The sequence below is a fragment of the Pipistrellus kuhlii genome, unplaced genomic scaffold (genome assembly GCF_014108245.1).
Source record: "Pipistrellus kuhlii isolate mPipKuh1 unplaced genomic scaffold, mPipKuh1.p scaffold_m20_p_1, whole genome shotgun sequence".
In the NCBI taxonomy this organism is placed as follows: Eukaryota; Metazoa; Chordata; class Mammalia; order Chiroptera; family Vespertilionidae; genus Pipistrellus; species Pipistrellus kuhlii.
Window position 1 is genome coordinate 155,892,896 of NW_023425404.1, and position 12,736 is coordinate 155,905,631.

A 12,736-nucleotide genomic window follows, 5' to 3' on the forward strand; every position below is an offset into this window, starting at 1 on the left:
ATTCATTAAATTTTCTTATTGGTTATTAAAGAACTATGAAAATGCTATCTGTTTTTGTATGTTTATTTAGAAAAATGCCACAATGTTAAATGGCTTATAATTTCAAATAAAATTTCTACTGATATTTAAATTATTTTTCCTGTAGATAATAAGCATGTCTAAAAATAATAAAAATATGCCATATCCTTCTAATATTTATAGTGTACCATTTAGAATCTTATTTTGATTACTAAAGCCATTTTAAATAATAAAAATAGAGATAATTTCTGCCTTTTGAATTTAAGTGAGAGACTGTGTCTATCATATGCCTTTAGCTACTTAATAAAATTTCCTACAACAGAGGCTGAAGTTATAGGTCTTCTGAGCTGGTATCTTAATAATTAACATTGTGAGGTTTTTTTGTTTGTTTGTTTTTTGTTGTTGTTTTTGGCTTTTCCTTGATGATTTTAAGATGCTTGGTGGGTCAAAATGTATGCATTATATTAACACTTTGTATGCATTATAATGCCAAATTATTTTCCAAAGGATTATACTCACACTCATAATTAGTAAGGCTTTCCATGGCTTCATATTTTCACTGATATCTGGTTATGTCCTGTTTCTTGATTTTTGGCATTTTTTGTTTAGGAAAATTTAAATTAGATTATTTGAAGGTTGAGTATTTTTCTTTTTCTTCAATAATTTGTTTGCCTCTTTAAGTATGTGATAAATTATCTTGCTTACTTTTCTAATCAATGCCTTTTATGGTAGCCTTTCTTTGCAATAATTTTTTTCTTAATTAAAATATTTTATTGGATTTATATATCATAAATATTTTCTACCTGTTTGTAACATATCTTTTCACTTTTGTAATGGTATCTTGCAGAGAGCAGATTTTAAATATACTTTTATATTGTTATCAACCTAATTATCAATATTTCTTTGTATAAAAATTAAAATTAAAAATTTGCCTTTTATGTATAAGTCTTTAACTCCTCTAAAACTAACTTTTGAGAATGATGCATTGTAGGAATTTGATATTTTCCCCCCATATGGATAACAAATTGTTCTAATCATTAAACCATCTTTCTTTTCTCCCAAGGTTGGAATGTCACCTCGTATATATCAAATTTCCATGCATATGCTTCTAGTTTCTATTCAATATCATCTTTTCCATTGCTTAACTGATTTATCTCTGAGCTAATATTATTCCGTCTAATCACAATAGATCTCTGAAAGTCCTTATTTCTAATAGAGTGAGTGCTCTTCTTAAAAAAAATTTATTGGCTCACTTGGCCTTACACATTTTTTTTCTAAATTAGTATCCTATATAATAAAAGGGTAATATGCAAACAGACAGAATGGCAGGACAACTAAACGGCCAATCAAAGTATAATATGCTAATAATCTGCTAAGGCTACTCAACCACTACTATGACATGCATGACCACCAGTGGACAGACAGTCAACTGGTCAATCAGTTGCTATGATGTGCACTGACCATCAGGGGGCAGATGCTCTGACCGATAGGTTAGCTTGCTGCTGGGATCTGGCCAATTGGGACTGAGCAAGATGGGTGGAACACACCCTGGAGCCCTCCCATGGTTCCTCTCTGGCCCAATCATGCACAGGTGGGGTTCCTCAGCCTGGCCTGCACCCTCTCACAATCCAGGGCCTTTTGGGGAATGTTAGAGAGCTGGTTTCAGCCCAATCCCACAGGCCACCCAGAGGGATCCCCACCCATACACAAATTCATGCACTGGGCCTCTAGTTTATTATAAGCTTATTAAATTATACAAGTAATCTTGTTGGTATTTTGATTACAATTCATTGAATTTATAGATTAAGAATAAATGGTGTCTTTATTGCATTGAGGTATAATTTTCAGTTCTTTTATCTTCTTCAATAAAAACTTTAAAGTTTTCATTGTCTTTTATTAGCTAAATTATTATTATATAAATTATGTCTGCTATTAGATAAATTATCATGTTTTTCTTTGTTGAATGGGTTTTTTAAATTAAATCTTTCTAATTGATAACCACTAGTGTATAAGAACTCCTTATTTTTACATGTTCATGTTTAAGAAAATTATAATAAAAAGGAAGCTCATAGATTCTTTGGTGTGGTATAGGAGGGTAGGAGGGTGATTTTTTTTTCTTTTTTTCCCTTGGACTTTCACATGAGTCTCCTAGAGTATAATTATTAATCTATAATTGTACTATCTAAAATGCAGAATTTACTAGTTATTAAATTTGTTTTGTTTTTTTAATTATACCACATTTAATGGGAGTAGAATAATAGTACTTGTTTTGGGAAGAATTGTAAACTAAAATATGTATCACTTCAAGTTATTTATAAATGATAAGGAGAGTAAAATGTATAGGTTGCTTCTTTTTCATTTTTCATTTATCTTCTAAGACACAATTTTTCATTTATCTTCTAGAGAACAATCTGTTTAATTCTCCAGATGATTTCAGGGACAAAGCTAATTGCTTGGCTTATAAGATGAAAAATGGAAGCCACTATTTCTTCCTCCTTGCTATAGTGGGTATAAGAAACAACTCTTTCTTAAAGTCTAAATGCAACATCAGAATTTTCAATATGACATTTTAACCATTGCTTTCACTTTATCAAGACTGATATTGAATCAAAATATACTCGCCATCTCTAGCTTGAGTAATAACAATGTTCTAAGTAGAGATTGAGCATGTAGTTAGAGAATAGAGCATATATTTGATAGGTTTTATATCCTTAGCTAAGATAGTAGAAAGCATTTAATGAAAATATGAAAACTATGAAAAATTCATTAAAGTTTATTTCTAGTTTTAGTCTTCTGATGATTTAAGATGGCAGATCTGTAATCCTGCCTTTGTTAGTGTCACCAGGAATGATAAAGGCCTTTTTGGAGAAGGGCTTGATTTCTCATAATCTCTTTCTGAAGAGATAGGAATTATACAATTTAGCACCTCTATTTCTTCATAGAGCTTGCTCATAGGAAGGGTAGTACAGTTGCTTGAAACTATGAAGTTGGAAGAGGGGTCTCTCATGAAGCTGGTAACATTCAGGAGGAGGGCATGTGGCTCATTTTATAGTTGCCCTTGGAGTGAGTTGATGGACAGTGAGGAAGAGCACACAGATGAAGGCCATGCATCAAAGTCAATGGAAGGACCTTATCACCCAGACAATGGTTTGGTGATGAAGTCACAGGTCTACCTGACCAAACCATATATTTAGTCTTGGCCTTTTGCCAAAGCTTATAAGAGTTAGTGACTTGGCATTAGCTGAGGCCTTCTCGGAAAGATAGGAGAATGAGCTAACAAAACTACCCTCTGACCTCAACATCTCCAGGAGCTGGGAGCCTACAGGTGAGTACATCTGTCAGTGATGAGTCAGAGGCTTTAGGATCCAGGGATGGGAGGTGGCTCCCACCTCAGCCCATCCCTTACCATATTAAGTACAGTCATTCACCTTGTGAATTATACTACTTTGATTTATCTTGTCCCTTTTAAGATAAACTTATTTAAAATTTATATTTCCATTCCTGTGGAATATTTGAACTATAATCAGTTTTATGCATTCAGCATCTCAGGATAACTTTTAAAAATGTATTTTATTGATTTTTTACAGAGAGGAAGGGAGAGAGCTAGAAACGTCGATGAGAGAGAAACATCGACCAGCTGCCTCTTGCACACCCCCTACCGGGGATGTGCCCGCAACCAATGTACATGCCCTTGACCGGAATCGAACCTGGGACCTTTCAGTCTGCAGACCGACGCTCTACCGCTGAGCCAAACCGGTTTCGGCTCAGGATAACTTTTAATTCTCAGTTTTATTTTGTAAATGTGTGAACTGATTATTTTAAACCTAGAAATTGAATTTAATTAATTAACCTCCCAAATGTCTCATGCGTGGGCTATCTCATTTGAGAACAATTGTGACTCACTTTACCCAGAAGATATTTTTTAATGTTATTGTGTGTAACATGCCCTTGACTGGAATTGAACCTGGGACCTTTCAGTCCACAGGCCTATGCTCTATCTACTGAGCCAAATTGGTTACAGCTATTTTGTTTTTTAAAACATATTTACCATGATATAAAGAATTGGTGTATTTGATCACTTGAGAATTTTGCTGCTCAGATATTCATAGTCTATAGTCACTTTAACCCTAAAGGGAGTGTATACATTATATTATTTATCTGAACTTCAGTCTTCTTACCAGAAAAATTGAGATAATATTACTGATGTCAAAGACTTGTGGTAAAAGTTATATGAAGTGGATAAAGAATGTTCAAGGGATCTGTAAATAGCAATGTGGGATACAAACATGGGATTGTTACCTACATCATCATTTTGTGTGTGTGTGTGTGTCTGTGTATGTATACAAATGGTCCTTTTGTCAAGGGGCAAAGTAATTTTCAATATCATAGAGATTTTCTTTGTAAAATCAACTCAGTAGACATTCTTTGAGCCTATAATAATGACATGACAATTTGAGGCATTTAAACATCCAAGTTCTTTTGTAGGCAATAGTGTCTATGTTTAGCTCAGTGAGAAAGTTTCCCATGTACAATAGAATGATCAGATAAATAATACCTATAGTTAACCAACTGGATTAACTGTAGATAATCACCTGGAATTTCATGACACTCTATCACTACTTCTTAAGAAAGTTCAAAATCTTGGTGATAATTGAGAAATATATGCCCAATAGATAATGAATAGAGAATTCTCTAAGTGAACAAGACATTGAACTAAAAAAATTCTAGTAAGATATATGGTGCTCCTAGTTAGAATGCTTCCCTCTGCATCACCCACCTCCTATTTCATCTACTCAGCCCTGTGGTTAGCATTAGTGCCTGCTTAGTTGCTAAATAGATTTAGGTCCTAATTACCTGGGATTTCCTCTAATAAATGGAGGAATATGAAGAAGTGGTACATTGTTTGATGTTCTTGTAAAAAGTTCATGAAGATAGGTTCACACCAACGTGATGCTGCCATGGCAGAGATTATGGGTGAAATGAGAATAATGATGCTTTTCCAAGTGGTCTCAGAGCTTTGAAGGAAAACCCAGTTGACACTTACAGTGATGCAAAAATTCAGCTCAGAAAAGAATGTGAGGGTTAAATGGTTTCATCATTTCTCTGGCCCTCTCCCCAGACAAGATGTCAGAAGTTTTGGGCATGTCTGTCTTGTTAGAATCTGCACTTCTCATGTCTAATACAGTATCTGATTGAAAATTAGTTTGCAGGGTATTCTGACTGAGTAAATGGAATCTCTTTTAAAGATTTCAGACTTGCACCATTTCCTCATCAAATGGTTCTTTGGTCTGGCTGTCCAGATGAAGAGAGAGAAAGAGATGGAAGATAAAAAGAGAGATCAATTTATGAGAGAGACATTGGTGGTAATGTGTAAATGATGGATGATAACCTAACCACTTTCTCTCTTTCCAGAGGTTCCTTAATAGAGAATACAATTCTAAACTTGATAATTATAGCTATAATAATAGTATTTCTGGAGAGAGAGAGAGAGAGAGAGAGAGAGAGAGAGAGAATGGTGATGTAGACATACTTTTATATAGGGAATGAGAATACAGGACAAAAGAGGTCTTCTCCATGCCTTCCTAATAATTTTGCATACTCAAGTTACATGACCAACTCACATCCTTTAATATTGCCTTGTTCTTTATCGTAAGACAAAATAATTTTTATTTCTTTTCCCAATTGCTTTTGCTTAATTGAATTTCCTATTGTATAATTTCCTATTTATATTTATTTCATCTTGAAGAAAACATTTTAAACTTGTACATTAGGCTTGATGGAGCTTGCTGGCTATTAAGAATGAAAAGAGAAAAGAATATGCAAATCAGAACATGACAGATTCCCACAAGTCTCTGAGAAATGCAGGAGTCATATGCCCAATTGCAAAATCAACACTATCGTTAAATATGCAGTAGGATAATAACACAAAATATGAACCTGGCCAAAACCCACAAGCCCTGGAACAGGTTCAAAGCAAACACAGACAGGAAACCACCCACCCAGCATAGAGAGGTTGGCTGCGCCTAAGGAAAAGGCAAATGTGCCCAATGACTGATCGTCAACTCTCTCTGATAAATGAGTCTGCCTACTGCCTCTGAGCTTCAGACTGGGGCAGAGTAACTGTACCTAAAAACATTCTAGAAAAAGATGGAGATATAAAATTAGTACAACTTAGAAACTTAATTATAATATTTTACTATTTTTCAATGGACCTAAATCTCTTTAATAGTTTATTTACTAGCTATATTGCTAGAAACAAATTATAAAAAAAATATTTTATAGTATGGGTTATAAAATAGAGTGATAAGTAAGACCTATTTTTTTTCTACTTAAACATGAGAAAATTTTAGTTTAACTGATACTATTGTCTTCTAAAACTCATATTTTAGTTGAGTTTCGTGATATATCTTTGGATGGTGTAAAGTGATTTTCATACTATCTACTTATCTACTACCACCACCACCACCACCACCATCATAATTGCTTCAACAGGAGAACATGAATAAAACAATTATCAGATGCCAGGCACTGTTATAGACATTTGACATGCAATTTAGAAGAGGAAATTGAGTCACCAAAAGATTAAGTTATTCTGTTTGAATGAGGCCGAGTCAGAATCACTACAATAACATCAACTTACAATAATAGCAAAATTAATACGTTTTTCTATGAGTGATTTTTTCCTAAAAAATTGTTGGATCTGGGAAATAGTCACACATTTATTCACACATTCAAATATGTATAATGTATTTGTCACTGCAATGGGGATTGGAGCCATCAAGTTGACATAGGTATTTGTCCTCATTTAAAGATGTACAAGGATGAATGCTCAATTCTATTTGCTCTTCCTCAAAACAGCTGTTACTTTGTGGTGACTCTTGGAGAGAGGGTTGAGCAGCAATTTTCTCCTAACCATTTCCCGTGTTCTGATAGTCTCAGCTGAGCTGCTTTATTTGCACTTTTCTTGTTTCTGCACTTGTAGGAAAGCAGAATGTCTCTCTAGAATAATCCCCCTTCAGCAGAAACCTATTCAGTTGGACATGACTGACTGTTGACCCCAAAAGCAGTTTCTCTGAGGATGTGTTGGAAGATCCAGAGTTTCCTTGTGCCTCTTAAGAGGAAAGAAAAGAACATCTGCTTCCCTCTAACACCAAGGTCACTCAGTTCAGCCTGGGAAGGGCACAGGGATTAACTGACAAGATAACTTTCTAATAGGAAATAATCTATGCCTCCCTTCTAGCCCTGAGAGGACCTAGGTAAAGCCAACATGAAATTCTGTGTTGAATCTTTGAGCTAACTCTCTTCATCTTTGGTTCTGTGCAGTGCTGGGTGCTGTTCTTAGAAAGTGAGGATAAGTTTTCAACTCTAAACTGATGAGTGTATATGTCACAACATAATATAAAATACACTTACATATTGCCTTGGTTTTGGTTCCTCCAAATAAAGACTTAAGGGCAAGTAGCTTATTTGAAAAATTCATCACTTTTCTATTGACACAAATATGCTAAGTAACAAGTAACTGTTGCTGTGTGTTGGCATGCAACAATAAGCAGATATTTAGCTCAGGGGGTCTGCAGCATTGAGCTGATTTGAGCCAGGCTCAGCTGATCTTGGCTGAACTTGCTCACCTTTCTGGGGAATAAGTGGCTCTCAGTGATCTGGAAAGGCCTCAGACTGGAAGACTGGGGTGACTTCACTGTGTGCCAGGTGTCTCTTATCCACTTCCTGGCACCAGGGTCAGGGCATGCCCTTCTCATGAAGATGACAAAGAGCAAGGGTCAGCAGAAACACAAAAGTACACATAGAGCCTCTGCTTTGGGCATGTTTGCTAATCACCACAGCAAAGGCACAAAGCAAGTCTAGAAAGTAGATGTCAAGACTGCCAAGATGAGAATAAACATGTTCAGATTTTGTTATTAAAAAAAACTTTGAGAGAGAAGGGGATGGGGAGGCTGCAAACACTGGAATAGCTATGGGACCATGATTCCAGTCTGCTAAGGGAGAGAGGGAAGGAACTTAGGTGTCTAAGTGTCCTAGGTTGCCCTGAAATTTAAAGATGCTTTGGCAACACTCCTATGAAGTCCTCAAGCCAAAGTTGTCCATTAGAAAATTCCTGTGTCTTGCAAGAATGGTCAGTCGTTGGCTAGGAGAAATCTTAGGAAGCATTTCCTCAGTATAGACACAGAAATGAATTTTAGAGCACATCAGAATTTGGGGCACATGGTTAGGTACACTTCATGTAGTTGGAGGCCTAACAAGCACCTTCAGTAGCTGCAACATAAAACAGCCTAGACTCAGAAGGTGAAGAAATATATTCTGCCTCTTTAGTAAGAGGCATGGCCAGGTGATATGATAAAGAGTAAGATATGGGAAAGGGTAAAAAAAAAATAGGATCCTTAATACAATCAGTCAGTCTACCACTGCAGCTGAAGGAAATGCCAGCAAAGGAGTGAGGGAAGTGAGGCAAGGAAAGAGCAACCAAAAAAAAGGGCACCGCCAACATAGCTTCCTTTGTGAGAGACCAGGCTTAAGCCATTCACAAAATTCTAGGAGCCAGTGAAAAACACTGGTTGCAGAGATGTCCCACCCACAGGGTAATGAGTATTGATAGTTCAGTTTGGATGAAATTTAGCTTGGAATACAGGAATTGAGGAAGATAAATATTTAGAAAGATAAGAGACCAGATACTAGAAGGTCTTCACTCTATGAACATAGAGTGAACATGATGATAAAGTAAAGAATAAGTTTCAGAGTAAGGATGGAGAAATAGGAGGAAAGGAAACCAGTTATGAGCAAATTATAAAAGTCCATGTATGATGTTTGAGAGCTTATGCTAGAGTAGCATCGATGCAACTAGATAGGAGTGGATTTATTAAATAGTAGACATTTTTATATCAAAGGGGAACATTTGGTGAATGCTGTTTCATTGTGGGTAGCAACAGCTAGGAAGGTCAAAGGTCATGGGGAGGATGTCAGTTTGTGTGACTAAAAGAATAGTGGGGCTTAGGACAGAAATGCTGAAATGCTAGTCAAGTGAGAATCAGTGCTAAGAATGTAAAAATAGAAATCATTCCAGTGGCACCAATAGCTGTGGCCAGGCACAAAACAGAAGAGTTGATATGGAAATGTCCTCACAGGATTGCAGCTCATGCACTTCCTAGATCTGATTTATCAGAGAAAAAATGATCTCCCTTCTGCTCAGGGCCAGCCCAGCTCTTACCCCCACCTGAAGCTAGTCAAGGAAACAATCAGCACACAACTCAGGACTGAGGGAGGATGAATGAACTTCAGAGGCTGGTCCTCCCTTTCATTTGAGTCTTGATTCATGCCTGACTCTGTTTTGCAGTTTTCTCCAGTCATGCTATGTTGTTCTCTATCTTCTTTTTTCTGGCTCATCTGCAGGAACTTACAATACTGTTATGAATTTGTCTTTTGAAAAATTATACCTATGAGAATGCTGGTTTTCCAATTAGTATCTGAATGTGAGAGGGTAAAAACTCATAAGATATGTAAATAAGACTGAGATAAATTCTTCATGGTAGGTGGTATTTGCACCTAAACCCAGTTGGAGACTATAAACTAAATGCAAATGCCAGTGGAAATTCCCAGGTTTCGGCCAGACAGGTTTAAGTAGGACCAGGACAACACTGAGTCTTGATAGCTGATTCATAGAAGACATTATAATTATCTGCAGGGTAGGAGGCAGTTCATTTCAAGGTGCCTAACCAAACTCGTTTGCTGCTTCACATCTTTCCTGCATACCTGGAAGACTTTTCCCTGCCCACATGCAATGACATATCAGGCCACTTACAGGAATGGCTCATTAAATTCACACACATGGCCAAAGTAGACTCCACTTAGAGTGCTTCCACCATGGTTACATGTCCTCTTCCATGGACTGATATTCCATCCTTTACTCAATGTTTGTGCTGTGTGTCAGCTTCCTTCCCAAACAATTATGGGCTTGTTAATTATTACAACAATAACCACTCTTTATTAAGTGTATTTTATTGCCAAGCTCTGTGCTAAGCATTTTGCTTATATTACTTCATGTTCATCTTTATAATAATTCTCTGAGGTAGATATTATCTCCATGTAGAATGATGAAACAGATTCATTCTCATTATGAACTTGCCATAGAGATAGGAAGTGGCAAAGTTGGGATTCGAACCCCAGCTTACTATTAAAATGAGAATATGAAAACATGAATGATAGCTGTAGAATAATTTCTACTATATTTCTTTTATTGGTAGGCCTGTACATTGACTTGGTACTTTGGTTTGAAATGACCTCTCCAACTTGCAATCACTGGCTTCTTGGCTTACTTGCTGAAGATGGTGGTGGTGGTAACTTTCCCTCATAATTAAGTCAGGAAGTTCTGATTATCTACCTTATTTGTCTCAGTTTTTTTTTTTTATTGCTCCTCATGTACCATGATAATCATTACATGAGATACCTATGAAACAGTAAAGTAACAAAGATAAGAGAAGTGCTATATTGTAGGCACAGAAACTTCTTCCTCTGAGTTGCATTATTTCTGGTTAGCCAAGGTAAGGAGGGTCTGAATTTGACCTGCCTCCTTTTTGCCTTGACTGAACTTCACTAACCAAATGGACATCAGCTTAAAAGTGTTGCAGTTTTGAATGGCCCAGTTGCTGTGGACAAAGGTCAGACAGAGATGTCATTCATTAAGGATAGCCTGGCCACCAAGGGGTCCACACAGAATACCATTGTTCTGGCCAAAGTATCGCAGTCCAGAGTCTGGCCTTCAGCTATGTTGATTTAGAAATCAGACTATGTAAGCACCATAGAAATGGGTCTGATTATCAGAATAGAAGTAGGTAACCTTAGGGAAGAAGTTACAAAATCAAGATGCAAATTTATTGTTATATTTCCAAGAGGCTAAATTGCAACTTTTTAAAATACATTAACACTTAAAAACAAAAAATGTTTCTTATGATGGAAAAACTCATTTATTATGTGATATTTATTTTTCTTTAGTGTTTTTTAAAATAAGTGGCATACACTATAGTTAGTATCTTAGGACTGGGAAAATATGACAATTAAAATGTGAAATATAAGTCCAAAAAAGACTTATGCTTTTATTCTCTTTTATTCCCAGTATGCAAGGTACACATGAAGTAAAATTAATATCAGATAATTTTCTGGGGACATAGAATCCAATCAGAGAGATTTCTTTAACATAAATATTGAAAGAAATCAGACTGAAATAATTTCATGCATCCATCTCCATGATTAAAATCTAAGGGCCACCAGTTCCTTAGAGGCATATAGTGGCCATGGCAGACAGCGTGGATTGGCTCAAAACATACATTCTTTCCTCCTTTTATTGGGCATTCCTTCACTGCTGAGGTCAGAAGGGTAAAACTTACCAATCACTTATCTATAATAATAAAAGCCTGAGCGACCATCGTGACCAAACAGGCTGCGTGGGGCAACTAGGCTGGTAGGGGGATTAGCGACCAAATGACAGAGCAGCAATCTACATGGGGCAACCAGGCTGGCAGGGGGGTTAGTGAGTGGCAACTAAATGACTGAACAGCAGGCTGCATGGAGTGACCAGGCCTGCAGGGGAGCAGTTTGAAGCAACCAGGCTGGAGAGGGGCTGGCAATTGGGAGCAACCAGGCCAGAGAGGAGCTGGCAGTTGGGGATGACCAGGCAGGTAAGCAGGTGAGCAGTTAGGAGCTTGTGGTCCAGGATTGTGAGAGGGATGTCCAGCAGTCACACATCTCCTGAGGTGTCCTGGATTAGAGAGGGTGCAGGCTTGGCTGAGAGTACCCCCTTCTCCCCATGTATGAATTTGGTGCCCCAGGTCTCTAGTCTTATATAATAGAGTTCTGAGAGGGAAGACCTTTCCCCCAGTGACATAAGAGACTGTAGTCTTTTTTATTTTCTGATGCTTTTGGCTATTTTCTGATAACAAGAAACAGTGTCCCAATCTCCTGCTTTCAGGACTAGTTGAAGTGGTGGCATCTTTTTTACCCTTGCATCTTAGCTGTTGTGGTATGTTTTTGAATTGAATAGTGTCAGTGGCAATTTTCTGATTTCTTATTCACTTGATTGAGGCAGAGTCAATTCTGTAGTGTTCTTTGGGGAGATGGTTCCATGGTTGGGGGGAGGATTCCATGCTTGTGATGTTCATTTCCTGAACTAAACTCTGTGGATACAGTGATTTCCCTGATAGTCTTTTTCTGTTGCGATATTTGGTAGTATAACAGTTTTGATAATGTGGGAGCCATTTTTCTCTTTAGCATGATTGTGTACCTCTCTCCCGTGTCCTTTGAAGTATTGAGGATCTTTTAGCCCTCAGAGACTGATGTTATTTTGAATTTTAGGGATCAGCTCACTCTTGCCTCCTTTACTATGTACAGGAAGGAATAAAAAATGTATTGGGAAGATGCTTCAACACATAATATAAATGTAGCAACTGCAAGTGAGTGATGGAGAACATTGCCAAATATGAAAGCATGTCACACAGTGACACTATTCAGAGCCATTTTGTAACTGCTAAGATTTATACTCCTCACTTTACAAGTATAAGTTCATTAGGCCAGCATTATCTCTTATTTACTTCAACATTCTCCCCCCTCTGCCCCCTGTGAAACAATTACTTTTTTTTCTATTTGACAGAAGAACAACCCGAGCAGGTTGGAAGTACAGGGTAGCTTAATAATTTTATGCAAGTTGAGGCTGATA